Below are 16,606 nucleotides of genomic sequence, written 5' to 3' on the forward strand. Positions count from 1 at the left end.
GTGAGGGGATTTAAAATGTGTGAGATAAACATAAAGCAGTTTTTATGATGGTTAGAAAGATACGCCACAGACTAAGCAGGCTCTACAAACTATCTAACAGGTAGGGAAATGTGCAGTTCTGGTGGGCAAAGTGGTCTTTATCTGCAGTTTATACCTACATTTCTATGTTTATGTATGCTGCACATATTATATCTGTTTGGGTGATATATACTTTGACATCTCAAAAATATCAGTTAATAAATCTGACAGAATTAAATAAATATCTTACACAGTGTTAGGGATCAATATGTTGATATGAAACATTTACACTGAAGTTTCCAGACTGTGTAATGTTATTAAGGTTATTATATTACAACACAACACATCTCCAATATGTTGGTATTAAAATTTACACTGAAGTTTCCAGATTCTGTAATGTTACTGAGGTTATAATATTACAGCACTGTACACCTCCAATATGTTGATATTAAACATCTGCACTGAAGTTTCCAGACTCTGTAATGCTACTGAGGTAATTGCAATGTAAAATAACATACCTTTGATATGTTAATATTGGACACTTACACTAAAGTTTCCAGACTCTGTATTGTTACTGAGGTTATTATATTGCAACACTATACACCTCCAATATGTTAATATTAAACATTTACTCAGAAGTTTCCAGACTCAGTACTCTTACTGAGGTTATTGTATTACAACACAATACATCATAATGCAGACATTATATGAAATGGTAGCACTCATCAGACATTCATTTTCTGTGTTAATGTAGAAGGAAAGCGTTGCTTTCATCTTTTTGTTTTCCATCACAGTAGTGGCTGCTGTCACTTGCTGCCACCATTTGATATTATCTGGGCATAAAAACAGAACAAAGTACGGAGGGAAGATGGTAAGAGTCATGTAATGGAATGCTTTATAATGAATATTAAACTGTGGACATTGAGTAACTGAATCGCTTGGTCTTCTAAAACTATAAATTCATTGGATGCTAAATATCTCATGACATTTACTGGATTAAGAAATGATCAACTTTCCCAGCGTCATATCACTATTAGTGTATTAATTGTCATAACTCCATTAACCCTAACTAAATTATCTGTAATAGAGTTAATGGAAACTATTCTACCATTAACACTGATGCTACCATTAACACCGAGTAAGGAATGAACAAACCCCAGTGGGATCTACTTGCCTAAAAATGCAAATTAAGGAAATAAGTAAAAAATGTAACTGTATGATGAGATGTCAGTGGTACATTATGCCACAGTATGACAACATATGTATGCATAAGGGATGAATACAAATTGTATTTTCAAACAGCACATTTGAGATAAATATCTGTATTAATTCTTGAAGATTTCTAGCTGCTAGATGGTGTGATTTGCTAATGAAGGTATACATTTACCACTTGACAGCAGAGTCCAAAGTTCTACTTATCACAGTCTCACACACAGAGAAATACACACACACACACACACACACACACACACACACACACACACACACACACACACACACACACACACACGCACACACAGACATGCACAGACATGCACAGGGACACAGGGACACAGGCACACATGCACTTCTTTGCTTGAACAGCACAGCTAGAAATGTACCATGTATCTGTGTTCCATCTATAGTGACTATACCATTGTACTCCTGTTCACTATAACTTCATTTTAGTTTCCTTTGCCACATTTGTGACACCACCATCACTTCTGAGTTGCTGTTGTTCCTGTCAGGCTTGCTATTTTTCTCTGCATCCTCATGCTTACATGACAGTGTGATTATCATGTCAGCCTGGTTGCTGTGGAAAGGAACCTAGTGCTGTGCATATCCACTGGGTAGGCCTGCATCTATCTGCTCTGTACTCTGTTATCTTGACTGGCATGACTAGTGATGTATCTTCCATGTAAGTTAAGCTTCTAGTAAATTTGTCCTAGAGAACTTAAATGTACCTTATAATGACCAAAAGAACACTATTGTACGATACCCAATTCAAATGTAACTTGGACAATTGGATGGGGAACATGAACTTCATCCCTGGTTTGGCACTTTTATGTCTAATGTACACAGGTAGCCTGTAAATTGTTCATCTCCCAGACCCAAGTGTGTAAATGTTTCATCTCCCAAGCCCTTGCTTACACTTATCAAGGGTACAAAAACTTGTCAGAGATTTGCAATGCATTGCTAGGATTAAAAAGGTTATTGTGGTTGTTTACCTAGTCCACACCTATGAATCTAAGAACCTATGTGCTGGTGTGACATGTGTGCATTTGTTTTCCATGGAAATGAATGGATTGTGGGAGGCCAAACTGCATGCAGCCATCAGGATTTTCTTGCTTGACCTAGCTTCCATTACTGCTCATGGCAGCCTGAAATTCACAGAATCCCTCAGTACTGTCCCAGTGACTTATCGATGCATCATTGCTTTGTTCTAATTGCAGCTGCTGTGTACAAATGCACAGCTTGGTGGGTACAAACATTTTACAGTCCATAGTACTGCCTACTGACTCAGCAGTTGTCATGTGATATCAGCAGTGCAGTGACTTAACTTGCCTTCTTCATCCCATGATGAGGGAGCTGGCATTGGCCATTCACAACCACTCTCACTTGCAGGTTCCTCCAGCACCTAGGTGGCTAATCAAACCCAGGCCACCTGTGTTATATTCTGGGATTTATTCCACTTTGCCACTAAGATGACCACAGCATAAGATATTTCCTGGGTCCCATTTCTTTATACGGTCTTCTTTTAAAACTTTCTATTTATCTTGATGTTCATGTTTTCATGGTTAAGGAGTTCAATATCATAACTCTCATCTACTCTCATGGAACCTATTTTTCGTTAGGTTGCTTCTGGTAAATGATGTTTGCAGTCTTAAATTGCTCCACCTCAAGTGACTTCTTTTTGCCCTTTATGCAACTTTCATCCCATGTGTCATCTACAGTATCTGTCTTTCATATATTTATATTTACCTATTAAGTATCTTCTTATGTAAGTGCAAGATTTTGTGTAGAGTCCAATGATTTTCAACCTGTCAAGGTGATTATCATTTTCTAATGCTCTTGCCTTTTGTAATAAAGTTCCTTTGTGTTCATTCTTGTATATATTTCACGCTGGTGCCACATATTCCACCATACCGTTATTTATAAGTTCTTTTAGCCTGCTTTCAGTGCAATGCTCCTTTAATTCTCTTGTGCAACCTAATCAAGCATGTAGGTCTATAACTGTTAAGCTCTTCTTTTCTTCACTTTCCTTCATAGACTGGCACAGAAGTCATCTCTTTTCATTCATCAAGGAATATAACTGCTTTTCGGCTTTTGTTGAATAAGTAAATGAACAATATTACCTTTGGCTGACCTTCTATATTGTCTTTTTAAGAAATGACAATGCAGCTTGCATTTGTTGCAGTCTTTACTTTTTAAAAGTTTCTTACAATGTCACCATCTTATATTTCTAGTACGTTCTCTTCTTTAAGTTGCACATTTTCATTACGTTTTTAGTTGCTATAAAGTTTTTCTTCTACAATTTCTGTTAGTTTTCTCACCTGCTACATTTTCCATCCTTATTCTTTTGAGCATGCCAGCTCTTACCTTCTTTTGTTTTTTGCCCTTTCTTGTTAATATGTACTTTAAGCAAGCTTCTTCTAGCCTTTATTTGTTCATCCAATTCATTTTCTGTACTTCCTGTCTTTTCTGAACTGTCTTTTTATTCCTCTAACAAGCATTGCATACTGTTAATAGCTACTTATGTCTTTTTTGAAAGTTGACTTGGAGAAAATAAGGTTGGTCACTTACATTTTTTTGCATTTTTTAAATTTTACTGTCAATGCTTTTTGATGTTTTATAACATTTAATTGATACCTCATAAATTAATATCACTTGGAATGCTAACTTCTCCAGAATGCTCACTATTTTGCAAAAAATAGCAAATATTTTAAACATTTTTTGTAGAGTTGTTTCAGAACTGCTGCAATGTGGGTGGAGCACCTTATAATTTTAAGAAGCTTAAGATCTTGTATACAGAAAATAAATAGATTAATTGTATTTTAAAAATGCCCATCTGCAATGTTAAACTTGGAAATAACATCCATGTTTTCAGTTTTGATGTCTGGGTCACATATTATACTGTTAAGCATTGGGTCACTAAGGCAGTAATGCCTAAGAAAACTTGGTACTATTTTATTATGAAAGCATTAATTCATGGAAACATTCAGCAATTTCTGTTAGCTTCACAGATTCATGAAGTTATTTATGGAATGACGTTTATAATATTTGCAATATCAGGTAATAGCTATGCTTTGTTCAGGATTTTGTTTCTGAAGCATTTAACATGGTTTCAATAGTATAGTGTGGCCTAGAAATCTATTAAGTATTTTTAACTTTAACAAAATTATTTTTCCAAAAGTTTAGTTTGTTGTGGTTGTTACAAATTTTATGGCTTTGATGTACTGTCATTTCATGTTATAGAATATGCCTCCAAACACATGGTTATTCTCTTTTAAATCAAGGGGTATGTTATTTATTTATTTTTCTTTAAAAATAAATGAAATGTGTTTATAAAAAGAAAAATATATTGCTCATCTACTCTCTCTCTCTCTCTCCCTCTTTGTTTCACCATAGCATTCCCTTTATGAGGATAACATGTACTGGAGAAGGAGCTAAACCTCTGTGGCATATGAACCCAAGCATTCTTAAAGATCCAAATACACCAGCATGGATTACGCAGGATTTAACCCATTACTACCCATGAACCCACCTGAACATATAACTGCACAGGTTGCCTGGGCTTCTCTTAAGTTATGACTGCAATTTCTGTGTACACTTGCACCTAGTTAGCTAAGAAGTAGAAGAAATGTAAAACTTAAACAGGCAGAAAATATACAAAATGTGATCTATGTTCTGTTTCTAAAAAAACAAGCTTAAAACAGAAATGTATTAATCAATTATAAAACAACTAATATCAACTTGAGTAATTTATTATATGAGTGCTACAGTATTACCTTGAGCTCAGGGAAGAAACAGGCTGACTGGTGGCCTATAAACTCAGAGCTTGTGGAGGCATAGATACCTTCATGTTGTAAAATTGAAATAGTGAGCATATAAGAACAAATTCCCCAGAGATAAATAAACTATTGATTGCCAACCTGTAAAGGTCTGTATAACAGTACATCTCCTCTGATCACAGAAATGATGGATATGTATCCTAACCGTACAATCCTGCCCTGACAGAACAACAAGCAAAGATGAGTAAACTTATAGGCGGTGAAAAGAGACAGCATGTTCTGAGCTGCAGCCCAACAGGAAAAAATGTAGACCAGAAAGATTCTCACTAATCTTTTTCTGTTGCCGCACAAGAATAGTTGCTGCCAAATATGACTAGATTATTTCACATTTTCACACATACACTGAATGATGCTTTGCCCATCAGCCTGTTCTATTATTACTGTCTTATCAAATCTCAGTAGGCCTCTGGAAACAATAGCTGAACTTAGGCTCTTACCGCTGATGCCTTCTGACACTAATTTTTATGTTAAGATATTACAAAGTTGTCCTAAACGTATAGCCCCTACTATTATTCATAGAGACCATGGAGAATTTCTAAGGGACTATCTGTTACTGACCACATGAAAACTCTTAATAGATTATTCAGAAACTGTATATATCTAACATAGATATTAGAACTTTGTAAAGCACCTGACACAGTAAAATGGTCATTTTTGGGGAAAATGATGAGAAAATATGGAATCCCGCCTGAATATATTATAACTACTCAAATTGTTTACTTTAGACCAACTTTCCCTGTATGGAAACAAAAGCAAGGTTTTCCAACGCTTTTCATTAGAAAATGGAACTAGATCAGGATTTCTTTCTTTCTTTAAACTGTTTCTAATAGTTACGCTTGTAAAGTTGGTAAAAAGTAGAAGTGTAAAGATAGGGAATCCAACATTAAGCTATTTGTAGATGTTTACTTTATCCTCACAGCTAGCCTCTTGCAGAAAAAAAAGCTATAGGCAAAATTCCACAGTGACCTGCATGTTGTTTCAGGTCAATGCTACTTTTAAGAAAACAAATTTAATGTCTGTGAGTAAACCAGCTTCAAAAATTCCAAATGAAATGGAATATAGCACCCTTAATATGGAGTAAAAGGCTTATAAAGAACCTGGAAAGTCAGGTAATATACAGCATCACAAAATTCATAGATTTATACCTTAGGAAGCTATGCAAAGAGCTGTTTGTTCCAAAAGATGCTTAAAACTGCCTCAAACCTTTACATCTGGGAATAATCCAGGCTTTTACTGGGACATGCTTGCCTTGCACAAAACAAGATACCCTAAGATAACATCCAGTTTTTCATACATCAGGATTAAATGTTACGGGATCTGGAAGTTGCAGTTATCAGGAAGGGTACAAATCATTTTTCCAAAATATATAATGATGTCAGATATTGGCTCAAGTATTTTTTCAACAATGTACTTCAGTGGTTAATATCTGCATTGTCTTGCTGCAGTCTATAAATAACATTTTTGAGTGGGTGGGTGGCACTAAAACTCTTATGAAAAATCTCTTAAACATGACTGGAATACTTGGCATTGTATCAAACCCACTTTCACTTCCTGGATGGAATTTAAAAGATAAAAAGCTGTATTTTAAACATCCTGTGGATGATGAAAAATATCTTTGACACCATTGTGATTTACTTACAGGTAATAAATTTGTTTAGGTTAAAAAGTAGGAAAATATTGAAATTAAAGTATTCAGAAATATTTTAAATTATGTATTGAATCCAGTGTGATAATTTACAGAATTACAGAAGGTCTGTGCCCTTAAACACGTTAGATGTGTGGAAATATTTCAACCCACAAAGTATAGCTTACAAATTGAAATATAGAAAACTGGCATATACCTTGACATCACTTTTGCTTGACTTATAATTTCCATTTCAAAATTTACATTTTGCTAGTCAATCTAGGTAAAGGAATCATACCTGCACATTCATTTGACCAAACAAGCTGGAAAAAATGGGCCTGCAATTCAGTTATATGGATTTTACTATTTTAAGTGGTCATAAAGCAACTGCCTAAACTAGTTTGTCAATGTGTCATTTGCTTCGGTCACTGCTGTGTAGGTGTTTGTTCCTTGAATGCTGTCTCCTGATTTTCTGCAGTGTTTCATACTGGAAACGAGCGCACTGATTGAAATAAAGAGTAGAATGGGAAAATACACTTAAAACTGTATTGTATACTTTTGTCCAGTAAAATACAATAATTTAAGCTCAGGTTTGTACCCAAATAGTCCTCATTGTCATAGAACACATATTACCATGCAAATTATTAGTTTTGTGCTGAGGCTAGATACACTGTTGCTTAATTTGACATGGTTAGGTAGTTTGTTACAGCTAGCCACAACTCTACGCGAGAAAAAGGAAGTGGTTTTACTTACTTTTAAATAAAAATAAATGCTTTCCCTTCATCCATATTGTCCCTTTTCTAATCCTAAACATTCCAAGGGAAACAAATCACTACTGACATTGTACATGTAAATTAGAAAGCCTCCATTTTGTATTGATATCTGATGCTATCTAGTTCAAGATTGTTAAACCTGTCATCATACATTAATTGAGTTATGTCTGACATTATTCTGTTATATTTTTTTCTCTGAACTGTTTCACGTTTATTTGCAGCTTTTGTATGAACGATTCAAAAGGGCACTGAATTCTGTCTGCATCACATCACAGAAGTATTAATGTGTTTCTGCTTCCTAAGTCCGTAGTATCCAAGAGTATCCCCTCTTCAAAATTCTAGTATCGTTACACCTGCCTGTTGATGCTACCACTCTGCTGACACCAAAGTACTTGTGTTGTTTATATTGTAAAAACCTACACAATGTGTTGAGTAACACCAATAGTTTTACACACATATATGCATACACACAAACACGCCTACGTACAGAAACACACACACACACACACACACACACACACACACACACACACACACACACACACACACACACACATATATATATATGTGTGTGTGTGTGTGTGTGTGTGTGTGTGTGTGTGTTTCAAGTGCTCAAACTGTCAAAAGTTTGAGCACTTGAAATAGTGGCTAAAGAGTTAGAAAAATCAACTTTCTGAACATTGCTGGTATTTTGAGTTGCAAGATTGCTGTACAGTGGGAACCAGGAATTTAACATTTCCCCAATATAGTGCAATCTTGAAGATGGTATATGTAAGTAGCAGGGGGTGTGGGTGGGTTCAGGGGGCTTTGTCCCATGCAAAAACAAGCAAACAAAAAAGGTTGCTTCTTTCTTTTTGCTTGCTTTTTTTAAATCTTTGTGATTGAAACTTTTCTTTTATATCTTACTGGTCAAAATTTTTATAGTTTGAGCACTTGAAATAGACTCAGATATAATAATGCCATTACAGAAGGATGGACCCTAGTGCACCTTAGTCTTACTAGTTTCATATGTACAGCAATGAAGTGTGTTGTCTCAGACATCATTAATTTGGACATTGAAATCTCTTAACCCTGGACCCTCATCAGTTCAGCTTTATATTATGAACATGTATAGACACAAGCATAGTGGGTCTAACTACAGCCTTGTAAATTGGGAGTAGAATGCTTTCATCCCTACTGGATATGCTTCTTATGATATCCTTTGCTGTTAGGTAGCACTTCCTGGTTATCATCTGCACATTCTCCCCATATATAAGCCCACTGTCTGCAATAATTCCCAAGTCCCTTATCTTTTCTTTTCCTTCAAAAATGGAATTATCTGGATCATTTTTACCAAAATATAACCTATTTGTTTTTCTAGCATTAAAATCAATATGGTTTATTAAAGACTATGGATATAATTCATCCAGATAACAGTGCAATTTTGTTTGATCATTAACTGAATTCGCTATAGTCCCTATTTTCATGTCATCTGCAAATGTACTTGTCCAAATGCCACTGGTTGCTGGAAAATCATATGTGAGCATTGTAAACAGTAGTGGTCCATGAACAGACCCCTGTGGTATACCTACAGAAAGTGATGTATTACCAGAGATGACCATCAGTTTTAACGTTGAATTGTATTATTTAGTCAGTTTGCTACCTGCTTTCTAATTGATCCATTGACATTTTTTTTAGATAATACTTTAGCAATTTCATTGTGTGGGACTTGAATGAAATACCTTTGTGAAATTCAAATAAACTATATCCACTAAAAAAAAAAAAAACATATTTATGGCTTCCCCTATATTCTAGTAGAAATGTAATAAATTTAAAAAACAGAATATTCCCTCATACAGACCATGCTAGTAAATGTCCAGATCAGGTTTTAACACCTGGGTCATTAATTTGTATATTACACATTTCACAAGAATGACAGTTGCCAAGTGAATTCACCGCTTCCCTTAGATATAGGTACTATTAATGCTGATTAACATACTTGGCAGACAAATCCTATCTCAAGTGTTCTGTGGAAGAGCCAATGCAAACAAGTTTCTCCTAAGTCAATAATATTACTCATAAATAGGCATTTAGTTCATCAGGCTCTGTAGCTGTATTTCGCCTTATTTTTTAGTACCTCAGGAACTATATTCAAAGTTATAGTGGGAGAGTCATTATTGTGCTGATTATAACTAATCTTCCCTTCTTTATTACTCCCAGATAGCTTTGAGAATTTCTCAAAGAAAAAAAAAGAGAGAGAACCGAATGTTTTTTGTTGATTCATCTCTAATTATACTAATGCTGTTTTGCTTTGCCATTCTATAATTCCCTGAATGTCTAAATAATGTGTTTTTTGTCAGCAGTGTTGGATGTAACCTCAATTCAGACTATTTTCTAGTATTCCTTACTAAAACACTTCAGGTCTATATTATCACAGCGAAAAACCCTATGCGGGAATACCGAAACATCGACCCCTATACAGCGAACTGCGAAAATCCCGAATGCACTAAACCGCGAAAAAAAATATCGAACTGTCATAGTCGGCCGACCTCACCACCCGCTACATACTACCCACCCAAACAAAATAAATAAACCACATACATACACTAACCAAACCCTACTTCTAACCTAAACTAAAGCACCAAAACCCTACTTCCAACACTACACTAAACCCCACAAACACAACTATCTATGCACTCTCCTTAAACCCTCCCTAACCCTAAGGTCCCAAACTACTGCACACATCCCCTACAGACATACACCTAAACAAAATAAATAATGCACATACATACACTTAAAAAAACCCTATGCCTAACACTACACTAACTCTTACATACATTACCTATCTATGCACTTACCTTAACCCAAATCCTAACACTAAAGTCCTATCTATCGCACATTTACCTTATGGAGCTATACCGCATAAGGGCCAACCAAAACAAATAGACATTTCGAAATTCACAGTTTTGAACGTTCAGGGTTTACGTACTTCACGCAATATGGTCCGATGTCTTTGTATTCGCCTAAAGGGATTTTCAATCGCGTAATAGGAGCCCGACGCTTCTTGCACTAAAGCCACAATTTATTTCTTTCAATTTTTGTGTCCATCCCTCATTTTGTCTCTTTTGGTGGCTGCATGTCCTTTCTTAAAGCACATAGGAATTAATTAGAAAGTACATACACCCCATTGCCTTTGACTAGGCCCACTTAATTCCATTCTAATAGCTGAAAAATCTATAAATATGAACAAGTTAACTTTCTCATTAGTCTATCTTATTTTGCCCTCCTTGAGGCTCCTCAGGAGCTTTTAAATGATGGGCTTTGGCTAGGCTTGTAATGGTCTGCAGACTGATTGCCTAGTACTTATCTATGAAGCTATAATGAAGACAGATTAATACTGTAAATAAAGAGCACTATAAAATGTGTTTGTTCTTCAGAGGGGCACATGGGCCAGTGAAAAATATTGCTGCACATGCAACTGAATTAAAAAATATAGCCAAGTGCTGCAAGTTTGGTGAATCACATGATTCAATCATATGAGCGCAAACTTTATATTGCATATAAAATAAAGAGATACAAAATGATCAAGTAAGGAGCAGATTGCTAGAAGAACAAAGTTAATGTTAACAGCAGCCATAGGTATGTACAGAGCCAGTTGTTTTATAGTTATTGTTACAAGAAGATAAGCAGGCAGTTATAAGATTTTTGAGCATGTTGCACTATCCTTCAAAGTTTATTCCTATTTTTTCTGAAATGTGTGCAGATAAGAAGGTTGGAACAAAGTACAGCATGTCTTTGGATGTGGAACAAGAAAGGTGTTTTGAACTTCTTATGTCACTATTCACTAGAGAACCTACATTAATGCATTTTTTTAATACGCCTGTCATATTAATGCGACTGAGAATGATATACCTGCTATAATTTTTCTTTGAATGCTATTAAGATTGAGAAGGAACTGCTTGGGATTGTTTATGGTTATGAGATGATTTATTAGTTCTATTTATGGCAAATAAGTTGAAGCTGAGGTTAATCATCATAAGCCAATGGAAAGTATTTTCAAAACACCATTGCATTAAAATGCATAGCACATTGTTATGTTTACTAAAATATAAAAGCACGTTATTACTAGCCAACAGGCCAAATGTATATAGATTTGTTGAGTTATTCAAATTTACAGTAGCAGAATAAGAATCCCCTAGGACATGAAATAGAAATTAAGTGGGTTATTCCTCAACCATCCACGACTAAAAAGAAGTTTAGATAATTTCAGAAATGTTCTGCGAGTCAGAGATGAGAATGTTGAAAAAATTTCATTTAATGTTTGGTCATAGAATACAAGGGAATGCCCAATGAAAATTGAGCTTTGGTTTTGTTTAAAGATGAGAGAAATATCATCTCAAATTTATGTTCAGAACTGATAACTTAATTGTGACATCTCAGCTGAGACCAAAGATATTGAATAGAATTCAATCACATTAGAAAGTAATCACTTGAAGGAAAGAGCAAACAATGTGCTATTTTGGCAGGTATGACAGCACAGACTCTAAAAAGTAATGATATAGTGCATTGTGTAATTCATTAATATGATAATTGAAGTGAGTGAGTGATACCATAATCAGTTCCAGGAACACCATTGTCTAATACTGGAAGAGATATTTTCCAATAGATGGATGGTTTCTATCTATTTGTTGATTATGATTCATAATTTCCAGAAACTGTGAAAGTGGCTACTATTAAAAGTCAAAGGATCATTAGTATATATAATATGCTATATATATATATATATATATATATATATATATATATATATATATATATATATATATATATATATATATATATATATATATATATATATATATATATATATATATATATATATATATATATATATATATATATATATATATATATAGCATGTATATTCTATATTTTTAAGGCATGATGTTCCTATTGTTGTTATGTCAGATAGTAGCCCTCAATAAGCAGTTAAAGAATTCAAGAGTTTTTCAGAGAAATGGCTGTTTTAGCATATTATGTTGAAACTAGGGTATGCCAAATCTAATGTTCAAGCTAAAACGATTGTCTAGAGCCAGAAAACTGACTAGTATTGATCAACTGACATTTGATTACTGGGAAAGTCTGACTGGGTAGCAGCCCATTTTCAGCAGATTCCTGATGAGAAAAGCTCCACAGTATTACAAAACATTTTAAGAATAATAATTTTATGGACTTTAACAATAATACAAAAACAAATACAGTTGAAATAATTATACCAAATTAGACATAATATGAAGCATTGGTGAAGAACAGGTACAAATTATATGAGAATCATTTAATAGTTAGAGAAATTTTAGCCAGTTTATACAGAAATTAAAAGGTAAGTTAGTATAATACAAACAGGAATTGCAATACAAAGTAAGAGAAAAGCGGGGTTATGGTATATTAAGAGAGAAGGCTGGGGAGATAAACTGATAGAAAAAAGGAAGTGAGTGAAAAAGGGTGAATAAGGAGACCTAAGATAAGAATAAGTATTGTTCACATTTAGGGATATAGTTTATCCTGGTGTTGAGCAAGAACAGAGCACTTTTTGGCTAGGAAGTCTCTCAGTATGGTTTTGAAGGATGGGAGGGGAGGTATTGACCTGATGGATAGAGATAAGGAGTTCCAGGCCTTAACAACATGGCACAAGTACAGACAATGCTCAGCAGATTTGATAGGTGTGTGGACAGACAGAAGTTTTTGGTCATTGGATCATAATGTCCAACTAGAAATATAGTTGTGTAGAATGTCATTTGGTGCTGGACAAGCAGATGTATTGTGGATGCTTTTATAGGTGGGAAGAAGCTATGTATATGTTAGTTGATGGAGCAGCTGTAATGAATTTAAGCTTTTTAGTGCTATATTGTGGTCTATATTAGAAGCAGGAAACTGCTTTTGAGTGAACATGTAAACAGCGTCACATATTCATTGAACCACATTTAAACGATTTGATAAATATATCACAGGGCAAGGAGGCAGTTGGCCAACTACACAGAGTTGCCTTTCCTTCACTATAGTGCAATATCGGAGTTGGTATATTTTGTTAGGGGGGTGTGGGGGACAAGGCCCCCCACCTGATAATGGTTTTTAATTTTTATTTTTTCTGAATGGCCATGTACATTTTTTGAGTAGGAAAAAAATTTGATTATATGGCCATTCACTATTTACAAGTTTCATGTATTATGTGTTGACTTTTATGTTGTCGAACATATGTGCTTTCATTATTCTGATACAGACCCCTATATAGTGGTGGGTTCTGAAAGGGGTATTTGCTGCAAATTTAGCAACTTTGTCAGTACCAAGCTGAGTCCAGATGTAGTTTGTAATAATGTAATGTACCATGTTTGCATGATATTCACAGCATGTCCAGTGAGTGGGCAGTTTATTAATAGTAGCCACCTTTCAATCATTCCACATTAGGTGGAGCACTCTGAATTAATGGACAGTTGCAGTGGCTGCTCCCCTACTTCACTTCAATTGATAAGTGCTCAGATTTCTGCTTAATCATTGGTTCTGATATAGAGTAGCTCTGAACCAATAAAATAATTACTGTATTTCCACAGTGTGTTACCAGTTAATGGTTCAAACAATGGTGCTATTGATGTTTATGCCATTACAACTAGGATGTAGTATTGGAACAAAATGAACATAGGCAGACAGTAGCTAAATGAGTGCTTTGCAAATACATTAAAATAATATTTACAGTTAATTATAAGTTAAGTGCGAAAAGGCTGTTAGAATGGTAAACAAGCAGACGTGCAATGACTTGTATAGAGGGACACAATGAAACTGAAGAAATCAAGTATATGTTGCAGTGGTAGGTAAGCAACATAAAAATTCACATATGTAGACAAACAACTATATTCTAATCTTTAGAAATGAACAGCCCAGTGATCAGAGTGGAGTACACCACAAAGAAAAACAAACCCACTCTGTGCTGCTGCCTCAAGAAAAGTCCACATGCATGAAATGACTACTAGCTGACAGGGTCTGAGGTGCCATTTTTAAATCCTGTCCACACTCTCCCATGCATCGGTCCTGTGGTGAGGCTGCTCAACTCACTAATGTAAACCATCCCGGGTGCTCCCTCCCTGCCTTTAGGGTACAAAGACACCTCTGGCCAAACCCAAGAAGACACTCAGAAGTGTTGCCTACAGCCAGGTTGCATAAGAGAGCTACTGCTGTGTGGATTTCCCCACTAAAGACTTTGAATGTATGTAGCCTATGCCTAACTACTTGTGCACTACTCTATTAATACCCACATGTGCTAGCTGCCCATCCGTGTGTGTGTTTCTCAGCAGCCTACCGCAAACCTCCTTCTATGGAAAGAGAATAGCAAAGCTTTAAGTAATTGCTAGCTTTCTCTAAATTGTAAACTAGTGACCAGTAGACTCCAAGCATAACACCTTACTGTACTCCCTGAAGCACAACTGATTGTTTTCCACAACTACTGCTCCTCCAGGACAGCGCTGTCCCGCTCCATTCGCTATGCTCACTTCACTCCTCTACCCTACCCCCATTCCCACCCACCCCCATTGCAATTAACTTTATAGCTGCTAAACCACTCCCTCCTCAGCTCACACATCCAATCAGCCAATCAGATCACACTTTCAATCCCACGCTCAAACATATTACACCACATCCGTATTGTAAACTCCTTCTATTACTTCCCTGCTATCTTGTTCTGAATCCCCTACTCTCCCTCTCCCCTCTCCCCCACTACACAAGGTAACATTTAAAGGGAAAATCAAGATACATAAAATGCCTTCCCTACACCTCAAAGCAGCATTTTACACATTAACCATATTTTTTCTTCACCTGTTTTCTATCCTTACATCCTACCACACACAACTTCATAGGTTCATAGGTTGATACTAGGCTATCTGCCCTAGGGCATTTATAAGCCTAGTCAGACTGTGTTTGGCTTTCACCACCCTTTTAGATTAGTTGACTGTGCCTCTGTATAGTAGGTCATAGAAGATATCCCTTTTAAGGTTAGTTTACTGTACCTCTGTCAAGCAAGGACACAGAAGAGTTCCCAGGGGTAAACTTACAATCTCCCATCCACTCATCAAGATTTCTCTTGAAGAGGGTCAGTGAGGGGCTCTGCTTAACATGGATTGGGATTTTGTTCCAGAGTGAGGGGAGCCTCTGGGATATGAATCTGTCCCTCCAGCATATCCTATTTATTTCTGTGCTGAGGTTCAAGTCCCTGGAGTGTGTAGCTCTAAGGGATTTGGATTTCCTGAGGTGAAGCATGTCCATTAATTTTGGGTTGGACATGGCTTTATACATCAGACACAGATCGCCTCTGAGTAGACGGTACACAACTGAGTAGAGCTGGAGTTTCTTTAGCCAAGCTGCATAGGGTATCTGTTTGAGCCCCTTGATCCTCTTGGTGAGGTACTTTTGGGGTCTTTCCAGTTACTGCAGGTGTCGGGTAAGGTACATCCCAAATGTGGCATTGTATTCAATTATGGGCCTGATAAGTGATGAGTAGAGGGGCACAATGACCTCTCTTGATCTAGATGTGAATCCTTTCATGATAAGGTGGGCTATATAGAAGTTCTTTCTAACCACTTTGGCACTGTGATTGTCAAAGGAGAGATTGCTATCTACTTGGGTCCCCAAGTCCCTAATTACTTCTTCCGTACTTAATGGATTACCACCTATGTGGTAATTTGTGGGCACTTTGTTTTTCCCAAAGGGGATGACTATGCACTTTTTGGCATTTAGCTTTAGGCCATGGATCTGGCACCAGTTATCCGTCTCTGTGAGACCCTTTTGGAGGATGCTTGTGTCAGCCGGAGAGTTGATTACAGCACCCAGTTTGCAGTCATCTGCAAACTTGGACAGCCATAGTCCACCCATGTTAGCCTGTACCTCTGAGAAATATATACCGAACAAGAGAGGTCCCAGGACTGAGCCTTGTGGGATGCCACTTGTAACTGGTTTAGAGTCTGACATGGCACCTGCTATTCTGACCATGTGGGTTCTATCCATGAGCCAGTTTGCAACCCATCTTGTGACATAGGGGTTGATATTTAAGCTGGTGAGCTTATTTATGATGCCCGAGTGGGGTATTGTGTCGAAGGTTTTTGCGAGGTCCAGGTAGGCTG

This window comes from Protopterus annectens, chromosome 11.part0, assembly GCF_019279795.1.
Source record: "Protopterus annectens isolate FY-2018-M chromosome 11.part0, PAN1.0, whole genome shotgun sequence".
Lineage (NCBI taxonomy): Eukaryota > Metazoa > Chordata > Ceratodontiformes > Protopteridae > Protopterus > Protopterus annectens.